Below are 12,245 nucleotides of genomic sequence, written 5' to 3'. Positions count from 1 at the left end.
GGCACGCGAGTAGTATGTGTTGTTCGTAGAATTTCGCTTTGCGTCGATTGAAAAATGGAATTCTGCTGCGGAATTCGTGGGGATACTTTGTAACATTTGCTTGGATTTGACCGACGAATGAGTGGTGGCAATGAATCTCTAGGAAGACTAGTTCGGGAGAAGATCTGTGTCCAGTTTTTGTAACTAAGATGCAGAATTGAATTTTGCTGCCCTGTTCAATGGTTTGTAACCGGTTAATTGGCATTTCTGAATGAATAACTCCGCAGCGAAGGCCTTCTTCCTTTTGCACCTCCGCAGCGAAGGCCTTCTTCCTTTCCTTTTGCACCTAAGCACACTTCGTATCAAACTCGCGGCGACCTTGTCATACCAGAAAACATGCATTTTTGGAATAGACCCTGAGGTACAAATCATAATAGGTATACCCATACGATAACTAGATTTCGAACCAGATGAACGTGCACTTTCTTCCCGCGTCAAATAACCTCACCTTTTTCATTGCAAGTTGTATTGTGGTAACTTAATGATCCGATATGCTATAAAGCTAAATGTAAACATGTGATCTGTTTGTCTTAGAAGCCACGTGCATTAGTCTTACAAACATTCCTGCAGAGAGGGTCATCGCTCTGAACTGCGGTAACTCACATGGCGTATGCTACTGGATTTCCTGTTAGAATGGACGTTGATTTTCACAGGAAGTCAGCTGAGAGTTTGTACTTCGTGGTTACTGTACACTAGTCGTTTCGTATCCATAGCATCTGAAGCAATCTATACAAAATTCGTTCACACTTTCTCCATTTTCAAAACCAGTATTATGTACACACCTAAATATTCTGAGTCAAACGTCTGGGCAATGCTTGAGCGTATTTAGCAGCCATTACGCGCTTTTACGGAAGAATGTACCAATGAACTTTGTGATGCCACGTTGTCCTTCTGTAGACATGGGTATCATTTGGAATCGCAAAGATTCACCCAGGATTGGAGAACATGCAGCAATTTCTATACAAGGTTTCAACTTATTTTACGAAGCAGCGTCATTGTGGGTTGATGCAATTCTGAACGAGTAAGGTGCAGTTGGGCTCAAATATTCGCCTTTGAGTCGATCTTCATAAAGGCTTCCTCAGAAGCACGATGACACTAAATCCAATAAGAATCAGCGTAAGTCTTCTCTTTCATATTTTGCATGTACTTCTAAGTAGACGCCGAGGGCAAAGTTCTCGAGTATTTGTTGCTTTGTGTAGACCTCCAAATGTTTGTCGTACAGCTGTTTATGTCGGGCGTTCGACAAATTTCATTCCTCTGTCTAGCAAAACGGATATACCGGTACCCTATGTTGACGCATCTTCAGTGCCCACCTAGGCCTATGGTCCTGTATGCACGTCTAATATTATTGATTTTATTGACTGGGTTGCAAAACACGCCATACACGAAAACTACTGAAAGGTGATCACGACTGAAGAGGTGGCGTACTAACCTCGCAATAGTCTTTGGAGTTACTCATTCGCAATGACCGATGTCATTAACGTGAAGAGGAAATGAACTGTCCATCGAAATTCTTTTTTACTCTTCTGCTAGAAAATTGGCTAGCAAAAACGGAGACGAGCGGAAAATGTTCCCAAAATGGACACCCGTGGTAAGGATGCATGGGATATTAATTAAAGGTGCTTTCCTTTAAATCCCAAAGGTTTCAAGGAAGTGGAATGAGAACAGAATAGTTTAACGCATTTTTGTGACGGTTGGATGTGGTTTAGAAACGTACACCGGATTACCCAGAACCCAGAATCTCACGAGCTAGAAACTCACACACTTTTGTGACGTGTGAATCCGTACTTGCAGGCATTCACTTTGCTTAAATGCTGGCAGAGGTTTGAACCCACCCTCTAAAATTACCTTCAACCATCATAAAAACTTTCTAATGAGCTACATTAGAGGCTAAATGTTATGCCATGCGCAACACAGGAATCCTGTAGATGATGGTACGTCTTGCTAGTCCTTGCTATGACCTTTACCGAGCAGCTTGTTTTCTGTCATTTCCAGCGCGCTAAATTTTCTCTCATGCTACTCTTGCATAAGCAGTCACAAACCTGATGACTCGGGTTTTGACTTTATTCGTGGTAGTGCGTATCTCTGATTAACTGGAATTTAACTTTGACGAGCCGACTAGTGAAACATTTATTTATACATGACTTTTCATCTTGACTTTTCATCACCTTGAAACTGGTGTAGCTGAATCATCTGGTTAAATGGATTTCTAATGAAATTGTAAAGTTTTCAGCCAAAATATAACTATTTTACATGGCAAGAGAAATTTGTTAATGAGAAAACACAAGGTCTTATCGAAGGAGTCCTAAGGATGATGGACAACCCACTGGCATTAATTTAACCTAGCCCACTTCACGATAGATTGGACAGAAGTTAAGGATACTAACTTGCATCTGCTGAATTCGGTACTTGCCATTAGTCTCCTGATTAAACAGTGATTAACGCACTAGTTATCTGACACAGTCAACAACATATTTCCTGAGATGAGCAATAAAAACATGAATTTTTTACGACTAGACGTATTACACTACTCATACATCTATTGAAAACTCTTCGACAGACCCGACCGGTTTCGTCCTTCTTGGAGCTCATCGTCAAAACCAAATTGATATGCAAATGAGTGTAGTTCGTTAGATCCTTGACTACAGTGCTGCCTACCCAGCTCTATCACTGGAAGGCAAAAGGCATTTCAGTAAAAATGATTGAGTTAAACCAAAATGCAGGGTGTTTGCGCAACGTCCTTGATATGACTGCCTTGAATCTTAAAGGAAACTCAAGGACCGCTACAATACGACACTTCTCGAGCTCATAAAGCGGTGATAAGAAAATACTTTCGCGTCTGACTTATAGACTACCGGTCTATAGGCAGGCTATCAACCTTCACAATGCTATGAATATTTCATAACAGCCTTGAAGGTGTAGTCCATTCACCGTACTTAGCATCCTTCAAAGTCTCTGCAGACGTTTATTTGTAGGTAATCAACTTGAACCAGAGATCTGATGAATACAGTTCATTCTTCTACTTGGTTTTCAGCTGACAAACTTGAACTACTGACAACGTGAAACTCCTGGCCTGCCCCGGACCGAGGTGGATACACTATACACAAGCCCTATTCTTATAGGAGTTCGTAAAGTGCCATCTCTGGACATAATAGGATTTGCGCTCTAATTATTTGAGGTGTCACGCTAACATGTATGAGAATCCTCTACTGGTGTAGGCTGAACAAAGCGGAATCAGCGTATGTAGACTGGCTTGCATGATCCTATTTGGTGTGGTCCATCGGATCGGGAGTATCATGACAGTCTACTTGTGAATAGTAAAGTACCATGTCAGAGCGAGTGGTTGGTGGTACCGAATCCACGGAGAAATCTGATGGCATGTTGATTAGCCTAGTCCACAATAATTCAATTCCACAGTATAAGCATTATGGGGATAGGCACATGATTTCGCTGGCCTTTTGGGCTTCGAACACTGCTCATTTGACACCTGGTTGGTATTTGATTTATTCTACTGTCTCTACAGCCTAACCCTTTCGGAAAAATAGTCAGAACACAATCCTGGGAAAGTACAGCTACTGAGCACTGGGTGATTTATTGCTCAACATCCATCATATAAGAAGAAACTTCGTCATCCGAGTTAAATAACTGGGAGCAAAGAGGGCAATTAGATTGAAACAGAAACCCGAGCACAATGATTTTGTCTAGTGAAAAAAGTTCCGCTGGTTTGAACGTAGTTCAACTGCTATAAAAGCAGCATGTCAAGTAAAAGTTGCTGTCACAAATACACCCTTAAGACACAGTTTGAGGCCACAAAGCACTCTTCACACTGATCTGAAGGAGGTTGACCTGGTGACTAAAAATTGGTTGCATAGTAAAGGGTAACTGGAACAATAATGCATCGTCCGACTCACTTTCAGGCCGCAAAGGGTCCAAATCCTAGACTTTATGAAATCCACTATTGGAAACCACCTTTTCGCAAAGCATAACCCTTTCCCAATAACAGAGATCCCTTGATTTACCAGGTCGTATTGGAACTAATCTATTTGAAGTAGTCACTCGGCTACCTTTCATCTTATTGAAATGCTTTCAAATCTTCGAAGAAAGATTCTTCATCGTCTTTCAATCATGTGCCGTCTAACCATCAACAGTCTTTTTATTGTCCAGATGGATTTTCGTTTATATTTCAATGACTGAACATACGATTATAAATTCCCCGGTCAAAATTGTGTTATTTTCGTTTGGTTCCCTCTTTAGAGTATAATTTTATGTATGAAAAAGCGGTACAAATACGGTGAACAATTGTCTTAATCCGGATAGGATAATCTTCAGAAAGTCTCGACTAATGACTAGAATTTAGGGTGTGGGTGTGGCTACCTTGCAGGATAAACTGACTTACTCACGCCTCTTTCTTTGTGAGAAACGGTAAAATCTTCGAGCTTAATAGATTATACCACATGCAGACAGCAAAATGATTTAGAATTAAGTCACTGAAAGCTACCCACACCGACACTGGATGCTCTTTAATGTTGAATTCTGAGCTGAAATACTTCACAATTACTTTTAAACTTCATTTAATCCTGATCAAGCCGATTTTTTAAATAGGAATGCGGACTTATGGTTGCCACTGTGTGTTGGACACCAGCTGATCGTGAAAAGTTTGGTTGCGTGCTAAGCTCTCCTAGTTATCAGATAAAAAATCCAATCAGTGTATAGTAGCGGGAAGTGATTCCACAAGCTGAGGATTGTTTTCCATTTGCTTGGTTTTTAATAATCCTGTTCCCTACCAAAACCTGTATATTGTAGCAAGCATTTTGGAAATCATCAGTTTCCAACTGCCTCTTTATTTGTTAGGGCGACAGTTTCGTAGATTTAATAAAATATTCGATTAACGAAGTTTTGCCAGCAAACAACAACTCAGATATTCACTCCTTAGACTGCTTTTAAACGGATTTCCGCTCCTTACGTCTACCAGCCGACCCTGGGACTTTGAAGGGGTCTAATGATACAATGTCCATACCAACCGTTTCTAGTAAGTTTTTATCAAACTTTTCAACCTGTATTGCTTGAATGTTTAATCCCGAGGGCCTTTTTGGTGTTCCAAACTATAAGCAATTTGGTGTTGCTAGAACGCGTGTCCTTCGCTTGTATTCCTTGTTATCACTTTAGGCTAAATTCACCCTAGCTAGGTTTGCGCACTAAGGTGAATGTCCCACTGGATGATCTGTTAGGCGAGACCTTCCAGCATGGCCCTGTCGCTCAAGATAGCGTGCATCCTTAAGTCGCTACATTCGGATCATACTGAGTTTAACTCACCACATATTTCAAGTGGTCCGTCCAGCGGAAATTACCGTGCGATTCCTTATCCCACCTACGGATGAAGGGAGCAAGGAACCAGACTATTGCAAAATATGCTTAAATGTAGCCACTTAGCTAGCAAACGTGGGAGGAGTATTTATTGATTTCCAAAATAGTTGTTCAAACTTAGACGCAACATCTCGAGGTGGTGGCAAGCTCCGATGCTAGAACGAAGGGACAAATATTGAATGGAATTTTACTTTTCATGAAATATTCGCAACCATCCATCCTGTCTGTTGTCAACTCTGTTACTTTGGAACGTGGAAAATTTTCAGATTTTTGTTTATCCTATTCCCGAGCACTCTAATGATTCAGTGCGCTAGTCTCATATCATCATCACGAGGGCTCGTGTCAAATTACTTTTTTTGAGAGCAAATAGGAGTGTAACGCACATAGTAATGATCAACTCTATACGTAAGTACCCTCAATAGTTATTTGTAATTTAGGTATCCATTTAACAATTCGCGATTGATTGTGAACCAAATTCGGAGTGTTGCAACCGGGAAATGTTTGTTCAAACTGTAATCTTTTCTTTGTTCAGCACCGGTTTATGTCTCTTAAACGGGAGGCTAATGTAAACGGATTTTCTTCTAACTGGCAGTGACGGCATTGGCTTCTTTCCTGTTCAAGTGCTTTATAATAAACTTATCGCGGAACCCGTTGTCTCTCAGGACGTTGGTGAGATTTCGGATTTCTGGTTCCAGCATCATCTGAGCATACTTTCTTCACTATGATAGTAGGGCTATGGATCAGGTTCCATTTCTGTTTTAGTGGCACGAAGCTGCTAAAGTTAATGTATTGCCCGAACTAGGTAGGCTTTCGGCACACCAATCGTTTCAGTGCACCATCGTTACATCGTCCAAGACCAACATCTAAAAGTGGAAGATTTTGTCGGTTTCTGCTTCCGAAGTGAATCGAATGACGGTGTGGGCCTTCTTGAACTGTTAGTGGCTTTATTGGTTAGAACAGCGAAGATGTCGTCTACATAATGGCAGTAATATTGCATGTTCAAGTTTACTCATGAAAATGTCGGATAGTATTGGGCCTGGTGGTGAGCCCATGGCAGCGCCATCAATCTGACGGCAAAGCATCCCACTTAACAGTAGTTACACATTTGATGTGCATCGCAGAAGAAGTTCTCGCCATTCGTTGACTGGAATAGGCAACTGAAAATTGTTTGCTTCCATGTAGTTACATAAGTAGTTAACCGTTAGTGAACAGTAAAGCCACATCCAATGAACACATGAACGAATCTTTCAGTTCTAGGTCCTTTATTGCGTCCACGAATTGAAATGCATCGCGATACATTTACATATGCACATTCAGTTGCCTGGAGACATCACAAACGAGAGATTCATCTGGGTTCCAGGTGAAGCTCTCGAAAAAACAAATTTGTTGGCAAATGAGTGTATTTCGCTAATTTCAAACAATTTGGTTTCAAGTAGAACATAAGGTTAAGGGAAACTCGGAGACTGCGCCCACCTGATGAGCCCCAAGAAGGGAGAAACCGGTTGTGGGCTTTAGAAGAATTTTCAGTAACCTTATGGGTAGTGTATTACGAATATACACGTGTCGCGGTATTCCAAATATTGCAGTGACCGAAACATGAGGTGGCATGGTACAGCACATTCAGTTGCCAGGACACATCACAAACGAGAGATCCAAAAGGGTTCCAGGTGAGGCTGCCGCAAAACCAAACTTCTTTGCAAAAGAGTGTATCTCTAAAGCCTCGCTAAAACCTCCTCCCGGTAAAAGCCTCCCATTTAAGGGATATAAACCGGCCGACCTACTAAAAAGAAGGTTTTCACCAGTCTGAACAAAGTTTTCCCGGCCGCATTACCCACAAGCAATCGTCTGTGCTCTTTTAATCTCAAAGCTAGAGTGCCTGTCCACGCTCAAAATATGTTAGTATAATCTTTCTTTTGCTGCCGTGCAGAGGAAACATCAGACGCACGACTAGGCAACTCGGCCAAAGAGTGAAAGAGCACAATCCACCCTGGCTAGCTTCTAGAACCAGGAGGACGATAACCGGTCCGGTAGTACAACATTTAGCTGGCGCTGCACACAACATGATACCCAGTCAGAGCTTCCGCTTTGTTTACAAGCGCCGGCTAATCAACCCATATCAGTACAGCAAAGCACAATTGCAGTGGCTGGAGCTATCAACATACGACATCGCGACCGAAAATGCTTTGTTCGTGTGCTGTACTTGCCATGGTCTAACTCACCTCCCCTCACACATGCACCCTGGGCTGAATACACAACTAAAACATCACCCGCGTTGACAAGCTCAAGTCATCCTATTGGTGACCTGATCTAACCGTTCTTTGGTAGGTAGCCAATATCGTCTCTCATTCGATTTCCTGTCCATGTACGCCATGCTCATTCAAATACTTTAAATACTATTCTATTTACCTTTGAAACTGTGTGGCTTGAAAAGACCTTGCCGAAAATATGTTCTTTAACCCATCTGTGCGCTAACTGTAAATGGGAAATTTCGAAAGCTCTGAGGCCTGGAGAGCTCCGCTCCAGAGCCGAACTGATGGACGGTTGTTACGCTTACTGAGCGCATATCAGAAATGATAAGTGGATTCTTCGTAGGTTTAGATCCATAAAAGCAACTAAGTGACCGGACGGGGCTGGTTTGGTATACTTCTTTGACAACACATAGTTGAAGTTTACCTTTTATGAGGAAGTCTCTGATGGTATACTGGAGAGCGTGGCTGAGATCCTCATGCTAATGTGCAACCTGACTTAATGTTCATCCATGCAGTGAGAATAGCTTGGGCTTTTTCCCAAGAACTAGTCTGGGTATAGTTGTCTGCAAAGGGGGGTTGAATAGAATAACCGGAATTGCCACAGATGTTTCAAATGCACGAATTTATGTAGCAGTTACTTGAGTGGAAAACATACTTTTTCTGTTACTTTCGAAATGCACACAAACTTGGATAGTAGATAACCCAACGCTTCAGATAGTTCATCTGTGCAGCATTCCAATGTAAATGGAGCGTCGCCTCGAGAGATTGTGTGGATTTTGGTGGCACTTAGCATATTGAGAATAATTTGAAATCTCTGCTTAGTGCGTAAGGCCTAACCATGGAAAATACTGGCATGTCGAACGGGGTGTATCTCACTGTGGATCTATTGCCATTAGCCACGTGTCTGCATTCCTCATACACACTGCTGGTGGGTTGGTCCAGGACGCTTCCGCTCATTTTATTGCCCCCAAAGTAAATTGCAATTAACGGGTGACTGCTTTTTGAAGAGAAGGAAATGTAGCCATTCTTACTGACCTCTCATCAACCTGTTGATTGTTCCGCATTTTATGTCTCTATATCTGTTGATGCACACTGTCAATGTAACGTTCCCGATTGTGCCATTTCAAAACAAACAATTTTATGCCTAAAGAGATTGACAATCTCGTTGGATTTTTCTCACTAGAATCCATAAGACCTGCATAGACAACCGATTTGCCTAATATGATATATGCCTTTCAGAAACGTGCTCTCTGGCACTTCTCATATAATGACCACCATTTTATTTAATAGGCAGGGCGAGCTAAATATTTTTCATAACCCCTGAACCATTGACCTCACTCACACCAATATGCAGTAAGCAGGTTGCCAAAAGGTGTTGGACAGTTTACATTTCTCCCTTTAATTCATACCATTGCATTTGGGGGGCATGTCACTTGTGGTTATTGATTACAGACGGGAAGATTTTAACAGTCTAAAGATTTAAGCTCAAAGAATATAAATTATCTCCTTAGAGAATTTTCCCATAGGCGAGACAATTTTGCAGGTATGGTTTTTTAAATCTTCCCTCCTGAAGCGAAGATAGCAAATTGCCTGACTCCAAAAATGTTATAGGAACTACGATGATTAATTTTTCCTGTGACAACCACCAAAAATTATTAGTGCGATCTTAGACTATTCATATGAACAGAAAAATGACTGGAACTGCCTAGATATACCAGAGATGTATCCCCGGCTAGGTACACCTAATCAACTGTTGGAACATTCTCAAACGCAATAATGGGTGAAAAAAATGAAGTTAAAGTATATGGTGAAACAGGTACGATAGCTCAATACTGATAGAGTACACATCAAGTAATAGTTTTTTAATAGTTATATGACAATGAGTCTTAGTGAAAGTAGTGATGTTTGATAGTTCCCATCCTAATTTTGCGAGATAAAAGACCACTTTCTCCTAGTGACTCAACTAATACGAGCTAACGACCTTCACCCTGGTTTACTATGTTGTGCTAGTTTTCCGTCAGACGAGGATAACAAATACTGCTAAATTCGGTTTAAGTGAAACGGAACATTTGATCTGAGATTCAAAAGACTTGCTAAAGACCTCCATTTGCGCAGAAAAACTTTGATCTCCCTAAGCAAGATGGGTGTTATGCGGTACTTACACGATAAAGCAACGATGTTTGACTGCATATTTTCTATTGTTATAGCTAAAAAATATCTTTATTGGATCAGTGATTTCGCCCGCCCGGAGTACAAAATGAGTTCTTAGAAATATTGGGCGTTCTATGGACGTATACTGCACACTTCTTTGTTCCGTTGAATCAACTTGAATGGAAAAGCAAACTAAATGATGGTTAATGACAACTTACTCTTTGGAGCTTGTTATATTGGTTAAAAGGATGAAGTTTGCCCGGACGTGCCTGAGGCTGGCCAGAATTTGTGCAAAGGGTGTTACTATTGGCTCGTCCACGTGACTGAAAATACAAAGTGAACCACGTCTGAGGGCCGTCGTATTTCGACCACATAGACGTTCAAATGATAAGGTCGGATTAGACATGAACTCGTTCATATTCTTCTCGTAGTTTAACATTTCTGACTCCTTGAATCTACCAAGTGCAGACTGGTTAGTAGAAGGCAGTTGACCAAGCTTGTCTGTGGAGCCTTCCTGGTCGGTTGACTGATCATCATCTTCATGTGACTGCTGCCGGAAACAGCCTGTTTTATTGATTGCCTTTGTTGATTTCTTGGACCTTGTGCTGTCATAGGATCCTCGCTTACTGTCCTTACACTTGAGCATATCCTTCCTGCCAATTTGTGTTCTTAGACTTCGAAGTGATAATAACCGAGTGAGTGTACTGTTTTTCCTCACAGTTGACTGCATGTTCATTGAGGTATTGCGGGATGAGACATTTGTAGACACTTTACCGAGTTTCCTAGGACTGCAAGCTCTTGGAATACTTAAACTGAATGACCGAGCCGTCACAGCCTTTATGCCTGTTCCGACCAGTAGTGGAGTCCTGCTTAATCCAAATGCATCATCAAAACCGATACTTTCAGCTTCTGCCAAGCGAGCCGTAGTTTCCACGTCCAACGTAGATCGCCGACCAGTCTCAACATCAATCTGCAGACTGGGTCGTTGAATATTATCTTGTTTAACAGCAAGCTGGTTCGTAGAGGGCATGATCACATCGGGCAAGCTGAGCCTTTGAGTTTGCAGCTGACCCCCGTTTAAGATTGGTTCTTCAGAACCCTTCTTTGAATTATCAGCCTTCTCATTATCAGTGGAAAACACACTTTTTACTTCCTGTTTATCAGTTCGAAGGGGCCGGCGTCTGCAACCACAACAGTTAATTCCCATTATCTATTGTTCTGAATCAGACATGCTGAGTTTTGAAATGTTACGAAAGCATCTGTGCTCCTAGTGTAAACATGTTATTATAAACACAATGGAGGTGCATGATGAATATATCCAATAACGGCACGTCGGGTTAGGCTGGCCAAGATTAAACTCAGTCATTTCCCTCAATTCTAGGGCTTTAGGACAAGAATTTGCTGATCACACTAATGATTGGCTTTCATCAGTTCCGTTGTGTTAGTCCATCAGCTGAAAATCCAGCGTACCTGTCAGTCTATCGATCAATAGACAGCCCGGTTCCTTCCTTGCGTTGGGTGGTGGAGGTCGGTGCCCTTGAGAAGTGGACCAATCGGTGAAAAGCACGACCTGAAAACCTCCCACCTCACATTCGACAGATCCGCGTCGGTCGCTACTATTCACGTGGTTATTTCGAAGGCAATTACAACGGCAGTTAAAAGTTGAGTGGAACGACTATACTATTTGGCAGATTACTACTCACAAAACAGATGGGAAACAAGGCATACTGATCTAATGTGTGGACGTAATCAATTGATTCAGAACAGGTTTTATCATCTGGTATCTAAACAGACTGACGAACAAAATGGAGGTAAAATACTCTTAGATTGTGCATCAAACTTTTCGGTGGCAACTCTGGTTTCTCGCATTCGGCGATAGGATTGTAAAGAAGCGCAAAAATATTTTGTCATGGAATTTAACAGCGATAACGGCAAATGGTTACATGCCCCCTTCGAAGATGCCTCCTTGTTAAAACGCTGTACTTTCGAAAGCAAAAGTAGAAATACGCGAAAAGCTATCCTTTCCACGAGTTCCGTAATATATACTCAGTGTGTTGGGTACTGCATGTCTCACACAATTCCCCAACGAATAAAATTTGTGATTATATGCTTGTTCTATCGCTCTGGAAAAATGAGACAGTCAACAACAAACTGTTCATTCGATTTTGGACTTTACTAATTCGGTAAAAAGGATCGTTGCATTACCCTATTCTTCATAGTAGAAGGTTTCCGGGTGCGTAATTTGAAGTTCCCGTCTTGAATGAACATGTTCAAAAATTAAAGCAGTAGCGCTGAACCCAGTTGCTAAAGATAATCACTTTTGTATCGGTATTCGAATCACTGAAGGGCATTGACTGGCATATCTTCGTGGCTTTCAGTTATCGTTTTGATTTTGAAGCTAACTGTGCAAATTATTGTTACAGGTGTTATACTAGCTTCTGC

General features: G+C 41.5%; 1 protein-coding gene across 1 annotated transcript in view; it reads right to left on the bottom strand.

The window, feature by feature from the left end:
* T265_01838 (hypothetical protein) overlaps positions 1-10,031 on the bottom strand; it is a gene marked incomplete at both ends in the record, with an annotated part of 58,610 nt that extends 48,579 nt beyond the window's left edge. Inside the window, one exon of the mRNA XM_009165948.1 lies at positions 10,022-10,031. The remainder of the gene's footprint in view (positions 1-10,021) is intronic.
* Between the last annotated feature and the right edge of the window lie 2,214 nt (positions 10,032-12,245).

The sequence above is a fragment of the Opisthorchis viverrini genome (genome assembly GCF_000715545.1).
Source record: "Opisthorchis viverrini unplaced genomic scaffold opera_v5_20, whole genome shotgun sequence".
In the NCBI taxonomy this organism is placed as follows: domain Eukaryota; kingdom Metazoa; phylum Platyhelminthes; class Trematoda; order Opisthorchiida; family Opisthorchiidae; genus Opisthorchis; species Opisthorchis viverrini.
Note: the sequence above shows the minus strand (reverse complement) of the source record. Positions and strands in the feature narration are given on the sequence as shown.